Here is an 18,967-nt window from a genome sequence, read left to right as displayed (position 1 = left end):
GTACAGATGATGAGCTTAGTGATCAGATGGGTTAAATGATTTTTCCAAGGTCAAAAGTCTTATAAGAATTATAACTTACTCCCCTTAAACTTTCTTACCCCAAAGCTACAAGGTCCTTTCCCCATGGTGTCTGGAGCTTCTATTTTGGCCATGAAGATAACATGTGAAAGAAAATCCATTTACTTAAATGTTGCCCTCCTTGGTTCCCAGGATATGTTGTTAGGATTTAAAATGAAGCTGGTTTCGCTCTACTTCTGGTTTACAGCACAAGCCACAAAGGAAACAAGAGCACTGGTAAGCTCTACTCTTCTCAACTCCACTATGTCATGCACATTTAATTAGGAGCAAAAATAGAAATGCATATTTAGCTCCTTATTCAGCAAGAACTGGAAAGCCACCAGATTATAGGCACAGCAGAATACAAAGATTGACGTTTTGACAAAGCCTCCTTTCAGAAATGAACACTCAAGAATGATGACTCAGGCAAATTACCCGTTAATTGCTGACCAGTTTTTAACTGGGTCAGCCCCAAATAAGGACATAAATTGAACTGGATGGAACAAATTCTTGTTACTTGGTTTGGTTCGGGTAGACTCCGCAGAATGGAGGTTAGATGACAAGAAATATTTTGGGTTGGGTAGTGACACAAGTTTAATGACTCAAGTTGTAAAAAAAAGAAGCATTTATAACATAAGGCATTTTCTAGGAAAATTAAATATTTTTCTATGTGTACATTAGTTTTCTCTTGCTCCATAAAATTTACTACAAACTTTGCAGCTTAAAACAATACAAATATAGGGATACCTGAGTGGCTCAGTTGGTCAAGCATCTGGCTGTTGACTTCAGGTGAGGCCATGATCTCATGGTTCCCTTAGTTCAAGCCCTGCATCTGACTCAGCATAGAGTCCACTTTGGATCCTCTGTCCCTTTCTCTCTTCTCACCCCTCCACTTGCACTCTCTCAAAAATAAACAATAAAACATTTTTTTAATTAAAAATAACGCAACTATATTATTTCAATGGTTTCCATAGTCAAGACGCCAGATTAGTGCATGCCTGGAGCACTTCCCCAGTTCAGTGTCTCACCAAGCTGAAATCAGAATATTGAATGGGGCTTTTCCAGGCTCAATGATTGTTGACAAAACTTGGTTCCTTTTGATTGCATGAGTGAAGCCCTCAGCTTTCAGATGCTGATTGCTATTCCCTGCTATATAGTCCTCGCCACAATATGAGGGATGTTTTTTTAATCTTTATTTTTAAAAATTTTTAATGTTTATTATTTATTTTTGAAAGATAGAGAGAGTGGGAGTGGGGAAGGGGCAGAAAGAGAAGGGAGACAGAAAATCTGAAGCAGGCTCTGTGCTATCAACACAGAGTCTGACTTGGGGCTGAAACTTACAAACCATGAGAACATGACCTGATCTGAAGTTGGAAGCTTAACTGATGGACCACCTCCCCCTCCCCCCCCAGGCATCCCTGTTTATTAATCATCAAAACCAACAAGGGAGGATCTATGTTGCTTTAAATCTGACTTTTCATCCTTTTGACTGTTTGATCTTCCTTTACAGGGCTGATCTTTTTTTTTCTTTTTTTTTACAAATAGTTTATTGTCAAATTAGTTTCCCCATAACACCCAGGGCTGATCTTATTAGGCCAGGTAAACCCAGGATATCAGAACTTTTGGTTAAAAATTAACTGCTAAAATTAATTAACTGTTAAAATTAACTCTTTAGCGGACTTAATCACATCTACAAAACATCTTTACCTTTGCCATACAAAGTAACTAATCATGGGAGGGACATTAAACATATTCTTAGTTGCTTTCCCTCTCAAGAGAATATTCAAAACTATATACCAGGGGGAAGAAATCTTGGATTCCTTATATAAGCCTGCCTGCCACAATGTATTTTTTGGAATATGCTTCTGAGAAGTCCCCTCCCAAAAAAATGGTGAATAGAAGCAGATGTGGACTAATCCAAAGAACATTCTAGTTTGAGTCAGGATATGGATTCTAATCCTTACCATGTTATTGGCAATCTAAGTTCCTAAGTTCTTCTTCTAAGAAATGAAGTTATTGACAATAAAAATGATTTGGTGTCATAGGCTTTTAATGACATTTAAAAAGGAAGGAAGAAGACTCTTGGCATATGTGAAGGCTCAAAAGAGTTGGTGAATAAATTTCACTTGTAATCTTTGGCTGAAATCTCATCCAGAAAAGCAGAAATGAGATATTCAAAGAGTATAAGAATAGAAGATCAATTAAAATGTAGCCTTAATGCAACAATAAGTACAAAATGAATAATAGCTAATACTAATTGAGAATCCATTCTATGACAAGAGGAATACATGTTATTATATGATCATATATATATATACATATACATATATTATTTTTAATTCATGTAAAAGCTGGTATTGCTATAGTTATTTGTCAAATAAGGAAACAGAGAATCAGCAAACAAATGGTAGAGAGAGGGCTGAAACTGATACAGCTGGCTTCAGAATCCACACACTTTTCACTATAACAAACTATCTTTGAATTAGGTTTAGTCTTAAGTGTCACAGAGTTTGGCAAATCTGAAAGTGAATATTCAGATATCCAGAAAAAGAGGCAAAAAGACCTCATCTCAACAGCTTGTCAAAATTAGCCTTCTATATTGGTTTTTCTTTCTTACCTTGAGAAAGTACAGGCAAGAGGAAGGAAGGAACAATTTATGTCACTCTGTACTCTAAGCATTATATCATTATATCCATGAAAGAAACTACCCACAGAAAATAAAATTGTCCCACATAGTGTATAAGCAATCATCTGCCATGCAACAAATTCACACAAGGAGCAGCTCAAAACAACACATGTATATTATCTCACCATTTTGGGGGTCAGGAAAATGGACATGGCTTAGCTGGGTCTTCTTCTTAAGGGTCTTTCACAAGGCTGTAATTAATATATTGCTCAGGGCTAGGCTTTCACATGAAGTCATGAATGGGGAAAAAATCTGCTTCCAAAGTCACATGACTTTTGGAAGCATTCACTTCCTCATAGGCTGTAAGACTGAGGCAAGTTTCTCATGAGCTGTTGGACTGAAAGATCAAATTCTTCATTAACTATTGTCTGGAGATCACCCTCAGTTCCTTTCTTCATGGGTCTCTCGATGTGGCAGCCTGCTTCATCCAAGCATGCAAGCCAAGAAGACATTAGAGACAGTCTACCAGCAAGGAGGAAGTTGCAATCTTAGGTAATATAATCACCAAAGTGATAGCCCATCATCTCTGCTGCCCCTAATTGATTAGAAGGAAGTAATTACATCTAGTTCACATTGAAATCTATTTCTCATAAGATCACGCATATGGTCTAGGGTTTGTTGGGGGCCATATTGGAGGATGTCTGCCCTAGGAAGTTCAGCACAAAGGCTGAGGCACTTTCAGACCCTGATCGCTGTGTTGAAGGCTTGGTTTCAATTCAATGTGTTTGCCGTTTGGTGACTTTGTTTCTTATGTGCCATTATCCTCAACTGAAATGTAGGTCGTTAAACAGATTAAATGATATAATGAATGTACAGTATTACATACCACCCTAAATAGTGACTGTCTGCTACCTGTTAGTTATGGTTGTTAACAATACATTAAAACTTGAAGGAAGCAATTTTTTATGTGATAACCTTACTGTGCATTTATTTTATGTTTATGTCAGAGCCATCATGTCAAAATATGGAATGATAATTTTATTTTTGCTTCATTTTCATCCCTGAATGTCCCCGTCATTGTCTTTCCTTTCTCATACATCTGAACTGTACTTTTTAGGGTAGGGCTAATGGTGGGGTGACTTAGTAAGACTATCTCAATATTGAACTCTATATACATGCTTTTAATGTTTATTTATTTTGAGAAAGAGGGAGTGAGTAGGGCAGGGGCAGAGAGAGAAGGATAGAGAGAATCACAAGCAGGCTCTGCTCTGTCAGCACAGAGCCTGATGCAGGACTCAGTCATAAAAACTGTGAGACCACGACCTGAGCTGAAATCAAGAGTTGGATGCTTAACCAACTGAGTCACTCAGGTGCCCCTCTCCTTTAACATTTGATTTGAGATATTAAAATATAATAGCAAATCTCCTTTGCAGTCAGTAGACACAATAGAAACAGAATGGGCTGGTCATTCAAGGCCTGTCCAGACAAGATTTTCTCTTTCTCGAAGCTTTCGACTCATGTCACTTTGAAGAGGAGGCATATTTTTCACAACTTGAAACTGGCTTAAGAGAAAGTCCTTTTCATGAAAATAGCAAGAGCGGATATTCATGTTGCTCTAAGAATAATCTCCCCAATTGTCTCACTGCATTTTCTAAATTATGGGTATTTTAGGAAATTTTTTGATTTGATCTTTTTCTAGGCCATGTCCATCAGCTCTTTGCAACATTTATTTGTTCCTGAAAATGCTTCTCATGTACTTCACTGAGAGCAACTTATTTTCTCCCCATTCCTGTGTGAGCACATTATGGATTCAATATACAGTTGAAGTTAAAAGCACTCACCATTAAGTGCTCCTTACTAATTTTATTGTAGACAGTGGCAAATTGCAAGGCCCCATGCAGACCCTTATAGAATCAACATGCATTTTACGATAATAGAGGGAATTTCTTTCAAAAACAAGTGTTGAAAATACAGTTGCAATGGTAATACACTGAATTAAAAATCCCATCTATTTCCCCATTTCAAGGTGTTTCCAGTAAAATCTCTAACATGTGAGTAAACAAACAAAATGCTAATTTTTACCAAATAAATAGGTTATGATTTATGAAAAGAGATTCATACATTTTGAAATATATCTTATATCATACACCAGTCAGTTCTATATAGAAGACTGCTAAAACCCAATGGGGGGGGGCAATCATATATGCAATCTATTAATCAAATCACCTCTTGTTTCTACTGCCTTGGTCAATTTCCAACTTGTTTCTAAATGTGAAGTATCTTTTTTCTGCTGTGTATTCTGTAGGATGATTCCAGTCTTCTTTCTCAAGCAAAACAAGTACCAAAAAATAATGGAAAAACAAGAACATCTACAACAAAACATAACCAGATAACCATGTATAAATTCTTGACTTGCAGATTGTTTCACATATAACCACTTGGTATTTCCAGTATTGTGAAGCTCATTAAAAACTAAACAAACAACTGCCCTCCCCCAAAAAAAGGATGTTCATATTTCTTCAAGTATTTGCCTTGGCTTTCTTTTTACACTGGATTTGACATTTGGATGTTTTTGAAATTTCTGATTTACCCCTTCCCTTTCAAATGAAAACAGAAGTATCAATGATATAATGAGCATTCCCCTAATTCAAAGCCAGATTAAAATTCTCCTAAGGGTATATATATATATTTGGTAATTCAAATGGTATTCTAAATGTTTTAATTTTGTGCAAAGAAATACAATTATGATAAACTGTAAATATCTACATGTTAAAATGGTTATGTCACTTGTATCAAAACAAAAATTATGTATCATCAATCATTACCATCATCAATTTTGCAAATACATGAAAGACATCAACTTCCTTGATAGTTGGGTCAGAGGTAATTGGGACCAACCGATTATGAACAACCAAGAAAGATTTGATATTTCTGAAATTCCACTTGAAAGCATCAGAAGGAAAACCAGGAGGTGAATATTTATGAGGAAGAGCAATCCTAAATCTGAAACAGGTTTTTACAGTCTCTTTCCCTAATGACAACAGGTGAATTCCAGAAAAAGCAGTTGAAACACTGAGGAGGCAGGCAAAAATTTTGATAGCCCGATAGGGCTGCAGAGGAGGCAGAGAGAGGCTAGGATACTCAGAGCTGTGGTTTTGGACCCAGAGAGGCTGCAACCCAGGACTGTCAGTGAAACTGTAAGAGCACACAAGCAGCTCATGCAGTCCTGGAGCCCATCTGTGAATCACACCATCTCTAAGTTAGATTGTATTTATGCTGAACTTCCCAAGCTGCAGTCAGATGTCATGGCAAAGGCAAACCATGGGGCGCCTGGGTGGCTCAGTCTGTTGAGCGTCCCATTTCGGCTCAGGTCATGATCTCAAGGCTCCTGAGTTCCAGCCCCAGGTTGGGCTCTGTGCTGACAGCTCAGAGCCTGGAACCTGCTTCAGATTCTGTGTCTCCTTCTCTCTCTCTCTGCCCCTATTATGCTCACACTCTTTCTCCCTCTCAAAAGTAAACAAACATTAAAAATAATATAATGAGGAGACAAGGGGGAAAAAGCACAGAAAAACAAGAAAGTTGAAAGATCATATGTACCTACACGTTAATCTGATCAATTAAATCACAAACTCAAAGAATTAGTTTCCTAACAGATTAGACAAGGATTAGACACAAATAGTCATAGTTGGAAGTTAAATATAGAGCTGAGGGTGGAACACAGGTCAGAAGACAGTATCTAGGCTAAACTGGAGATGAAATAAATACAAGAAAGATCATAAAAGATACATGGGGGGGGCGATTTCTAAAGTATCGGATAAGACAGAAGGAGGAGTGAGACAGAATGGGAAGAAGCAATATTAAGGAATATCTCCTCTGACTTTTCTCAAATTGATGAAAGGCATCAAATATCTCAGATTCATGAGTCAGTAGCAAAATATCTCAGCAGAATACTGAAATAAAGTCAATACAACAAGAACAAGAACTCTCCACTTAACCATATCATAAGAAAATTGAAAAATGGGGAGCCTCAGTCAGTTAAGCAACCAAATTTGGCTCAGGTCATGATCTCATGGTTCGTGGGCTTAAGCTCCGCATCGGGCTCTGTGCTGACAGCTCAGAGCCTGGAGCCTGCTTCCGATTCTGTGTCTCCTTCTCTCTCTGCTCCTCCCCCACTCACACTCTGTCTCTCAATAATAAATAAACATTTAAAAATCAAAATTCCTTTAAAAAAAGACACATTACCTTGAAATGAACAAAAGTAAGAATGGCAACTGCTCTTCAGAGACAAAGAAAGCAGAGAACAATGAAAAGTTACATAAAATGGCTGGTAATAAATAGCCACTAACCTCAAGTCTATATCCAGGGAAAATCTCTTAAAAATAAATAAAGGTGACATGAAAATATTTTCAGGCAAACGGGCACTAAAAGAATGTGTTGCCATCAGGCTTAAACTGGAAAATAAAAAAAGCCAAAGGATCCAGAGTCAAAATGATTTTAAGGGGAAAGAGACCCAGGGAGATACAGAGTACAGGGAAAGAGGAAATGTGTGCACATCTAAATGAATAGGGACCTCATAGTAAATTAATAACAATAATAATAGCACCTGTGATCTTCTAAATCTATAGAATTTAAAGCTGATAGCACATATGACTCAGGGGGATTAGAAGTTCAAGTATTCTAAGTTTCTCATATTTTTTGCAAAGTGGTATTTTTACTAAACTTTAATAAGTTGAAGATGCATGTAGTAATTTTTCAGGTAATTACTAAAGGGAAAGGGACAGGATACCCATACATTTAGGAAAGAAAAAGAATAACAAAATCATCGAATCTAAAATGGGTGCACTTTCAGTAAAGAAGCAGAAGCTTACGGAACAGCTAGAAAACAGACAAATGCATTTTTTTACCTCAAATACCTCTTACAGTCACTAAAATCAATGAATTCAGTGCTCTGATGAAAAACAAATAATAGTTTAATTCCATTATTCCCCATACGTACCGAGAAGAACAACACATTCAATAGGAATATAGAAAGCGTAAATCACAAGCAGGGCATATACCTTGCTAGATCACAAAAGGACTTTAGAAAGTATTTTTCAAACAATCAGACATATATATGCATATATATGTATATACACACACATACATGCATATATCAAAATCTATATATACATACACATATATATCAGAATGTATATATCAGCGAATTTTAAGAACTAGTTTGATTAGACGTTGTTCATGACACCACTCTGGTTATGTAAGAAAAGGCTGTGCTTTTTAATATACATCCTCAATGCAGAGGATAAAACATGAGATTTGAATTTTAGCTTTTCAAATACAAGAATAGAAGAAAAGCGTAAATTAGAAAAATATTTTAAAACTTTGATGGTGATTGGAAGGGGTAGAATTTATTACACTGGTATTTTATTTTTGTTTGCCCTTAAACTTTTCATGTTGATCTTTTAAACAGTACACCATAATAAAAATGGGGGTGGGGGAGAAGAAATAAAAGGAAAATTAAGGCAGGCGCCCAAGTAGGCTTCCAGTTAAAACAAATATATATTTTAAAAGCACTCTAAGTAGGAATCATGAATAAAGAAGATTAGTAAAATACTAGAAGTTAGTAACTTCTCAGAGTCTCACTGCTGTAACTCCCAGAGGATGTGCCTAAAGGAAAAGGCAACTGAATTCAAAACAAACAAAAAACCCCAAGATTTGAAAAGGAAAGGTAACGTAAATTCGAGAAGCTAAAAATAAAAAAGTGTAAAAAAGTAAAAAAAAAAAAAGAGTATAAAAAGGGAATGAAAATATAGATACAAAATGAAAAATAACAGAAAGTAATTAAATATCAAACAAAAACATAATAAAGATCAATACAGCAAAAACTGTTACTTTTTAAATATTAGAACTGGTTAATATAGGTACACGGTATATCAAATTTATGTACTGAAAAGTAAATCTCCTACTCTTTCCTATTTTCCAGGAACCCATAAGCAAATGCATGGTTAATGTGTTATTTGCATAAATGGGACCATTCTTATTCTGTCTGGTGTTTGCTTTTCCTTACCTGAGAAAGAATTATAGAGATATTTCTTGCCTCAACTTTAAGAAAAGTTGCCACCTTATTTTAAACCTGCATCATATTATATCACATTTGTGTGTCATATTTTATTTAACTAGCTTCCAGCTGAAGTGTTTCTCCATTCATCATTTGCAAAAGTGTAGATGTTTACAGGGTACATTCCTATAATATAATTGCTCAGAGAAAAGGTATTAGCATGTAGGATTTTTATTAGTTTTCTAGAATACTTTTCACAACTTATAGTGCCTTCAACAAAGAAAGTGTTCCTATACACTCTCAACACCATTAATGGCAAATATTTCAATATTACAAAACTTGATCATGAAAATTGCATCTGCAGTGTTCTCTTTAAGAGTGAGACTGAAAATGTTTTCACATGTTTAGAAACCACTAGTTTCTTTCTGGACATTGTTTGTAATTTTTGCCACTTTTTTATTTTTTTTTTTTACCACGGGGTGTTGGTCTTGTCTTATTTCTTTGTGGGAGTGCTTATTACAGATTAAAGAATTTGGTCTGGGGGCTTCTGAGTGGCTCAGTCAGTTAAGCATCTGACTCTTGATCTCGGTTCACAGTTGGTGAGATCAAGCCCTACGTAGGGCTCTGTGTTAACAACGAGGACCCTGTTTGGGATTCTCTCTCTCCTTCTCTCTTCCCCTCCCCTGCTCATAATGCTGCTCTCTCAAAATAAATAAATAAACTTAAAATTTTTAAAAATGAAGAAATTGGTCTGTAATTTAACTCAACTATGTAGGAGTGATTCCATGTTCTTTGTTTCCTCAATTTGTCATTTGAGTTTTAATATTTTGTGTTTTTGTATAACAAACACAATTTAAGCATATTTAAAAATAATTTTCTGTTTTAGTTTATGTATAGTTTAATTTATAGTTTTGTTTCTCTTACAACTTTTTAGGGTTTATGTTAGAAAGTGTTTCCACTTCAAGTTCTTTAAAATAGAATACACAATATTATGGCTTCTTTTTTATATAATTTTAATCCTTTTGTGTGTGAGGTGTGAGGTAAAGAATGCAATTTAAAATTTTTTCACATGGCTACCCTGTTTTCCTGACAAGTTTTGAATACTCTATCCCTTCAACACTGATTTGAAATGACACTCTTCTTCTATACTAAATTTTAGTAAGTCTTAGATCTGTGCCTGGACTTTTTCTACTACTTCATCGATCTGTGTCTATTCATTTGTCAGGAATACACTATTATTTCTGTAGCTTTATGACAAGCTGTAGTTACTAGATACTCCCTCATTATTTCTTTCTTTTATTAAAAATTGTATAAATGTTTATTTTTGAGAGAGAGAGAGAGCGCATGAGTGCGAGCAGGGGAGGGGCAGAGAGAAGGAGACACAGAATCCAAAGTAGGCTCTAGGCTCTGAGCTGTCAGCACAGAGCCCAATGTGGGGCTCAAACTCATGAACCATGAGATCGTGACCTGAGCCAAAGTTGGAGGCTTAACCAGTTGAGCCACCCGGACTCCCCTCCCTCATTACTTCTTAAACATTTTTCCTGATTATTCATAGTTGTTTTATTTTGCCCTTTGGCCTTAGAGAGAGATTTATTTCATCCCCTTAATATCTTGGTAGTATTCCTATCAGGGCCCCCAAATACAGAAGTTTTTAGTGAGAACTAATATCTTGAGGATGCTGTGTTTCTATATTCAAAAGCAGTTTGCCTTTTTATTCTCCTGAAATATTTTTTGTGTACTTAAGAAACTCTTCAATGTTTATTTACATAGATGGTACCCAGCTTTTTGTTACTATTATTAGTGTGATTTTTTAAAATATTCACGTATTATATTTATTATAATATCAGACCTCTTATGTGCTATATCAAATTGTATTGATTTTTTTGTTTGTGCTCTACCACTGAGATGTGAAAAGTAAGTTCACAACTTAAAAAAAAAGAAGAGTCCTTATATTTTACTTTTATTTTCAAAGTTTATATTAAAGGCCTTTGCAGTCATGTATTGTTATATCTTTGGTGTGATTCGGTTAAGGGACACGCATCCTAGTGACAGACAACTGTGCTTAGGTAAAAGGGTCAAGGGAAGGAAGCAAGATGCAGATGAAGAAGTAGATTTTAGTCTGAATAGATCAAATTACGCTGAAACTCCCTAGGTTTTTTTTTTTTTGATACGTATATTATATGCAACTTCAAATGCATCAGACTTCAGTCAAACCTCTGACACTAATAAGACCAAGTCCAGAAAAGAAGAGCATGATTGATTCCATGTAATACTGACAGAGTGCTCTGGGGACCATTTGTGATCCACTCCATGGGTGTACCAAAAAGGAGGTTGCTGGGACTGGAGATAATTTACACAGGTGGGCCTGATAGCTAGCCTGATCAGGGCTGTTAATGGTAATAATGGACACACATCCCATCCTATCCATCACACACACATACATGCACAAACACATTCCAGATTCTGGGATCAGTGTCCTAGTAAGAAAAGCTAAGAAGAAAGGGCTTTTGTAAAATGAATTGGTTATACTTCTCAGATGTAGTAGACATTGTTAGTGCGCTACTTGTATTCACTGTCCCTTTCGCTCTAAGCTTGCTCACGTACAACTGATGGTATTTGCATGCCTTCCTTAGATGTCCGTTTTTTCCCTTAAACTGAAGGAAGCCAGTCTGCATCTAGATGAATGTGTGGAGAAATTAATGACCCATAGGAGCAGGCATCGTTAGCCAATGCCTGTAATGAGTGAATGTGCATGCAGATAATGCAGCTTCTTCATCCCTTGAGAAGAAATAATTGTTTGGTGCACCAGTTTGTGGGGTTTCCCCGCAAAATTACACTTCACTAGCTCACTGTGATTACTGGATTAATCATTTATTAGTCACCTTAGGATGGCATAGGAAAATACCACGGACATGGTAGCTTAAACAACAGTTATTTGTTTTTTCCCAATTTTGGAGTCAAGAAGTCCAAGATCAAGATGTTAGTAACATTGGTTTCTTGTGAGATCTCTCCCCCTGGCTTGGAAGTGGCCACCTTTTTGCTGTGTCCTTATATGACTTTTCCTCTATGCAAGCACAAATTGAAAGAGAGAGAAAGAAAAAGAGATTGGTCTCTGGTCCTATCAGATTAGGGCTCCACCTTTATAACTTCATTTAACCTTAGTTACATCTTTAAAGGCCCTATCTTCAAATATAGTCGTGTTAGGACTAGGGCTTTGCACTATGAATTTTGGGGGTACTCTATTCAGTCCAGAACTCACCCACTAATAACTGTTTTCCTTTCCCTGTATCACATCCTGACCTCCAAGACCCCCCACCAAAAAAAAATCAACTTTCATGTAAAGCATTCTCTAAGGATGTTTATGGAAGAACTAAGCTAAGACCCTGGTCATAAATGATTAAACCCATTACTCGGGTCAAGGTGAAGTTCTGGTCATAGGAAAAATATAAGAATCAAAAGCTCACATATGAGTTACTGGACACAAAGTTTCTTATTTTAATCCATCTTAGTTTCTATCTGTAGGCCTATCTATCTATTTTTCTATCATCTTTCTATCTTTACAGGGTTACTTTCGCGAACATCAAAGCCACACAGAATTCTCCAGGATAGTTCCCTTCAAAAAGATTCTTTGTAAATAAATTATAGGCAGGAGGCTGAAGCTTCCAACTGTTATTAAGACTCCATTCAGAGTAAAATTTGATTTTTTTTTTCTGTTTTGATGACAGCACCTCAGCAGGGTTCCTGGGCAATGGTTTCTGCAGAGCCAAATCATTATTCGGGAGTCAGATTGATTTCGAAGGCACACCGAGAATCCTCAACTCTGAGCGGTGGCATATCTCACTCCAATTAGGAGAAGTAAGAAGTGCTTATTTCCCTCATGGCCATGCAGAGATGGAATTACTCCAGGAGTAGAGTAAGAAAAAAGATGGAAGTCCAGTGCACTGATGATGAATTTCTGGGGAAACATTCTTCATGAATCTTACATATGAAACTGAACTGCAACATATCTGATTAGCGCCTTATGACCGAAAGTGAAGAGAAAGGTAGAGTTCACATGAATCTTTTTAGGACATCCTGAGGTCATGAGGCTCCTGACTTTTCAGCGTGAACTTGGTTGGGAAATCTGTGAACTAAGCCTCTGAAGACAAAAATTTAAGGCACGCATCTTCTGCTTATTAGTGGCCTGACTCTACATCATAACACTTTCTTGGGCATCAATTTCCTTGTATGTAATTGAGATGAAGCTCTTCAAGCATGTGGAAGAGGTAACATATGAGGTACTCAGAGAAGAAAAGAATGATTAAAAATATTTAAACGGCAGCTGCAAGAAATGATGTGGTGATAAAATTGCTAATGATATTATCTATAGGTAATACTATTTGACGTTTGAAAACTAGTTTTTGAAAAAGACATCCTTTCTGTGGTAACATTGCCAATATAGTGTATTCTCAACTTAATCATGAGAAACTTCAGGCAAACTCATGTTGAGGGGCATTCTACAAAATAAATGACCAGTACTCTTCAAAACATCTCAAGGTCATGAAAAACTGAGGAACTGTCACAGGTAGAGACATATGCTAACTAAATCCCATTGAAATCCTCTATTAAGTCATCAAACAGAAAAAAGGACATTAATGGAAAAACTGTTGAAATTAGAAAAAAAGTCTGTATTTTAGTTTTATATTTTTAAAGTACTATAGAGACAGAAATGAACGGTTTTCGGCTTTCTCAAAAGAGATCAGTCAGTCAATCTAGCATTATTCCTACAGTATTAGGAACTCCAAAGACTCAAATCTGCTATATACTTACTGCACACCTTTGGGAAATTTGTTTTCATTATTTGAACTCATGATTTTCCTTTTTTTTTAAATTAATTTATTTACTTTGAGAGAGACAGAGTATGTGAATTGGGGAAAGACAGAGTGAGAGAGAGAAGAAGAGGGAGAATCCTAAGCAGGCTCTCACTATCATTAAAGAGCCCAACATGGGGCCCAAAACCACAAACTGTGAGATTATGACCTGAGCCAAAGTCAAGAGTCTGACGCTTAACTGACTGAGACACTCAGGCACCTGTGAACTCATGACTTTGTTGATTGGTATATTTTCAGTCCAAGAATTTAGTCTGCAAAACTACTTTAGAAATATCTTGGTTTCTAATAATGATCCTTGAATAACTATGAACAAAATCAAGAAAACAATTTATCTCCTGCACTATTTTCTCTATATACGTCACCCATTAAGCAGATCCTAGATGGATACATATACCTATCAATAAAGTAATTCACTTGGGTATTCTTCATTGATTATCATTATCATCATCAACATCACACCCAATATCATCAGATCTCTAAAATTTCAAAAGTTGGATTGTCACATGAAAAATTTTTTATCATCTCTGGGCTTCAGTTTCCCCTTTTGGAAAATTAATGAGTTTTATTCAAAGTTGTCCCTGTCATTTCTAACATTCCAAAATTATTTACTGTTAAAGAATGATTAACATCGCCAAGCATGGGTGCAGAGATGTACTAATTTGAGCTATTGCTTTAAAGCATCCATAAAATATGTAACAGGAAAGAGAAATAAGGGCAGCAAGAAATGGATCACCTAAGAAATATTGATGATCCCTTTGAAAACTCTTCATTTTAATTAGAATGTCCGGTTTCAGTCTATAATAAATTTAACCTTGGAAATTCGATTTTTCAAGTGTTCTTGGTTAAGATGGCCCTTTTCAAGACTGTGAAAAGGATGAAAATCCCAATGGGTGTGAAGATTCTTTTGCAGGAATACAAATTAGAAGAAAGATAAGGGAAAAATCACAAGACAATTTTTCACTGTTTTTCTTTTTTTTAATTTTTAAGAAAATGGTATAGGTTAAAAATATTATTTTAGTTCTCTTTACATTTTCCGTAGCCCATCACAGCCTTTTCACTAAATTTCTAACGACTGAAGATGAAAAAAAAAATGTGAATTAACGTGTCAGGACCCACTTTTAAAGCAGTTATGTTTCTGTACTATATTAGGAATGCAGCTGCCTTTTTCTCATGGAAATGAGATTTTCATGTTGTAAAAAAAGTCTGGCAACTTTAAAGAAGGAAATATAGAATATTTATAAGTGGATGGTGCTTTTAGAATGGAAATACTTTTATTAGAGGAGAACACATTTTTCAGATATCTGTTCTAGAAATAAAAAATTCTGATTTTCAAATCACAAAGATGTGTCTCCATGCATTGGCCATGGTCATAGAGAGGAATTATAGTTCCTTCTGTTTGCTTTCTATGCCTGAATCATGTAAACATGATCATAAATAACTTAGATTTTGTTTGTACATGGGATATGATTTTGAATATTCATTTCATGCATTTTTATAATAAACTATTAGTTTTGCTGAGTGGGTGTGTACCAAGATCATTCTGTTCAGCTGAAGGAAAGATTGTTCGTAAAAATGAAAACTTGTCATTTAAGATAACACTGAAAAAGTTAGGAGCTGTGCAAAGGGGTAAAAATAAACAAGCCAAATACTGATCAAAGCAAAGGAGAGAACACAGGGAAAGTGGAAAAGGAGTTGCCCTGAGAGTTATATCCAAGCTGATTCCAAGTACACAAAATTCTACTGTTTGATACACACAGTATTTTCTAAATACACCGTTACTGATTGAAAGTTGTTTAGCAGAGTAGGAGAAATATAGATTTACATCAAGGGACCAGGTTTTGAACCAAATCATGTTGTTAATGAGCTTTACACTTTGCAATTCATCTTGATGTTGATCCATCCCCAAGAAGCCTGAGAGCCTCTGAATGTTCATGAAACATGGCCTGACCTGCTGGATAAAACCTAATGATATCTCCAAATTGTAGACATGCATGCTGGTGTAAAGTGAGCGTTCAGAAAGAGCCATCACTTACAAAAATAGTGACGTTCATTCCTTCAACATACAGTGACTGACCATCTACCCAGTTCCGATACCAGTCCAAGTGGGAATATAACAGTACGTACAGCAAGTATGCTTTCACAGAGCTTCCCTTCTGTTTGGGACAGAACAGGCAATGTGTACATTAATAGATAGGTGTGTCGTCCCCTAAGTGTTATAGAGTAAAATAAAATAGGGCAAAAAAAAAAAAAAAAAAAAGCCCACTAAGATAGGAATAGGGCCTCCACACTTCTTGAATGCTTTTGATGTGAAATAATTTCATATACATGTTTGTCTAATCACAGTGGTCACAGAAATTAATGTATTTTTCATTTTATAGAAGACACAACTGAATTACATAATGTTTTGTAACTTTATCAAAGTTTCACAGTGTAGAAATGCTAAGTGAAAATTCATAATGGTATCTTGGCCACAGTCGTCGTCTTCTTTTTTTTTTTTTTTTAACAGAATTATGCAGTCCCATGACCTCACAAATACCAGGAGTGATTTTTTTTCCCAGAAAACAATTCCCTGAACCTTAACCTCACTTGGCTTCCAATTGAAGCAGGCTTTCCAGCAGATACCTGCCAGAAAGCTAAGAATTGTTTTGGAAAACACATTCATAAATCAATGCATTTAAACATGAAAACAGCACGTGTCCAGAATGGTTAATGTATCCTATGTTCCACAAATATTTAGAAACTCCCTACCCCAGTACCAGGTACTGTTCCAGACAACTAAGGTGCCCCTGTGCACAAACTAACCCTAGTCCCTGCCTTTACTGCACATGGCATCTCAAAGTGGATAATCACAAGGTGGCAGACAAGAAAAAACAGTTTGATAACATCTCAGGTAGGGAAGTTGTGTGTAACGGAACAGCATGGGAGGTGTACCTAACCTTGGGGATCAAGGAGAGGGAGGTGAAAGTTAACTGAAGCTTTCTGTGTTCAGATACATTTATATGCATTCTTCAGTATTGATTAGCAACCCAGAACTTTTAAGTAATTCTTCTAAAACTCACTTCTTTCAATTTTTTAAAAATTAAAAATAAAGATAATTTAAGGTAATTTAAAGAGCCCTGCATAAAGTTCACCAGCTCTTAAGTGATACTTTCTGAGTGTGACTTTGAGGAAACAAAGAAACAATTTATTTTCTCTAAATTATAGGTTCTTCATCTGCTTTATGAGGCTAATAATGTAAGCTCATACTTCCTTTTAGCATTGTTGGGAGAATGTAATGGGAAAATGGATGTGAAAATACCTAATAAGTCATGATATTTATATATGATTATAACTCACTATAAAGACTAACAAGTACTGTTTGACCAATTTAATATACCTGTGAATGATGAGCAAGCTAGTATTAAGTCATTGCGTGACATATACATGTCAATGAAGGTGAAAACAATGTGCTGTCATTCCAGAACAGTCATTCAGTGGGCATATTTGGGGGTTGGCTCCCAATGTAGGATGTACAAGTGGCAATGAGCTGAGGACCGCTGAAAATGTTCATGAAAGCAATCTGGTTTGCTGTGTACCATATGCTCTGGCCATTTCTTTTCTTCATGTAACTTTTCAGGGCCGTTCCACTTTACCTTGGGGCAGTTTTGATGCCTCCTTGATGACTACATCATAGTTACCACAAATTTAAGCTTTATTTTTTCCCATTTTCTTTCTTAAAGTTTATTTATTATGAGACATATAGAGACAGAGAGAAAATCCCAAGCAGTCTCTGTATTGTCAATGCAGAGTCTGATGCAGGGCCCTAACTATGAGATCATAATTCATAACCTATGAACTGTGAGGTCATGACCCAGGCTGAAATCAAGAGTAGAACACTTAACCAACTGAGCCACTTCAGTGCCCCACTTTTTCTCATTTTCTACGTAACATTTATTAAACTTCCAGACTTACTTTATTTTGAGGTAAGGATGCTGAACCACAGTGAAAAATATACTATGAATTTTTGGCATAAATAGTGTAGAAATAAAAATCAGACCAATAAGTATATGTATCTGTTACATACTTCTCATATGACATACTGCCTCAGTCAATTCGACCTTCTATAACAAAGTACCCCAGCCTAGGTGGTTTAAACAACAGAAATTTATTTCTCATAGTTCTGGAAGTCCAACATCGAGGTGCTGGCAGATTCTGAGTCTGGTGAAAGCCCATGTCTGATTCAAAAATGATCATCTTCTCTTGGGCATCCTCACATAGTGGAGATGGGTGAGAGAGCTCTCTGGGGAGCGTCTTAGGTGGGCACTAACCCCATTCATGAGGCATCCACCTTCATAACATAATCACTTCCCAAAAGGCCCCACCTCCAAATGTGGGGGTTAGGATTTCAACCTATGAATTTTGGGGGCACACAAACATTCCATCCATAATACATACCCTCTGTTTTTAGTTTGAGTTCCTCTAGAAGCAGAACCCAAGACAAGGATTTAATTGGGACATAATTCTAGGAAATATATCTTAGAGAAATCTGTAAAATGTATGTTGTCAGCAAATTACTACTCTGAGGTCCACTTTCCCTGGCAAAACTGTAAGAAAATACAAAGCAGCAACTTTAAGATTATCGTAACCAAGGGGCTCAGTCAGATATGTGCCTGACTTTTGATTTCAGTTCAGGTCATGATCTCATAGTTCCTGAGTTCAAGCCCCATATCAGGCTTTATGCTGACAGCATGAAGCTTGCTTGGGATTCTCTCTCTCTCTCTCTCTCTCTGTTTCTCTCTGCCCTTCCCTTGCTTGTGAACTCTTTCTCTCTCTCTCTCCAAATAAATAAATAAGCTTAAAAAAGAAGAGATTATCCTAACCCTAAGAGTTGGGGCATTTAAATGCTGTCTTCCAATAACCACAGTTGAGGACTGATATTGAGAAAAGAAACATGCAACCTGCCTGTTTTCAGGAAGAAAAGCTTCTGTAGCCAATTAACCCATCAGACTATCATTCCTGGAAATGGTAAGGGAATTGAATTATCCCGGACAAGACTTTTTATATATGCTTTATGATAAGTTTTCATAAGTTCAAGCACTCAGTATTATTATCATCCTTTATAAATGAGGAAACTGAGGTTCAGAGAAGTTAATTATTTGTTCAAAGTCACACAGCTCACCAGCAAGGAAGCAGAATTCCAAACTCTGAAAGTCACCCTACTGCAGGGCTCTGATGGTGATCTTTCATCTATATGGCTTACCCGGGGGGATGGTGGGGTGGGTGGGAAATGTTTGATCTTACTGGAAAACTTCACTGGGCTAGTTGAGAGAAGCTGGAAAATCATAATACGTTAATAGCTTACACAAGTTTTTAAAAAGC

Source organism: Hyaena hyaena, unplaced genomic scaffold (assembly GCF_003009895.1).
Source record: "Hyaena hyaena isolate Hyena2069 unplaced genomic scaffold, ASM300989v1 scaffold_641, whole genome shotgun sequence".
Classification (NCBI taxonomy): domain Eukaryota; kingdom Metazoa; phylum Chordata; class Mammalia; order Carnivora; family Hyaenidae; genus Hyaena; species Hyaena hyaena.
The sequence above is the reverse complement of the archived record's forward strand: the minus strand, read 5'-3'. Positions refer to the sequence as shown.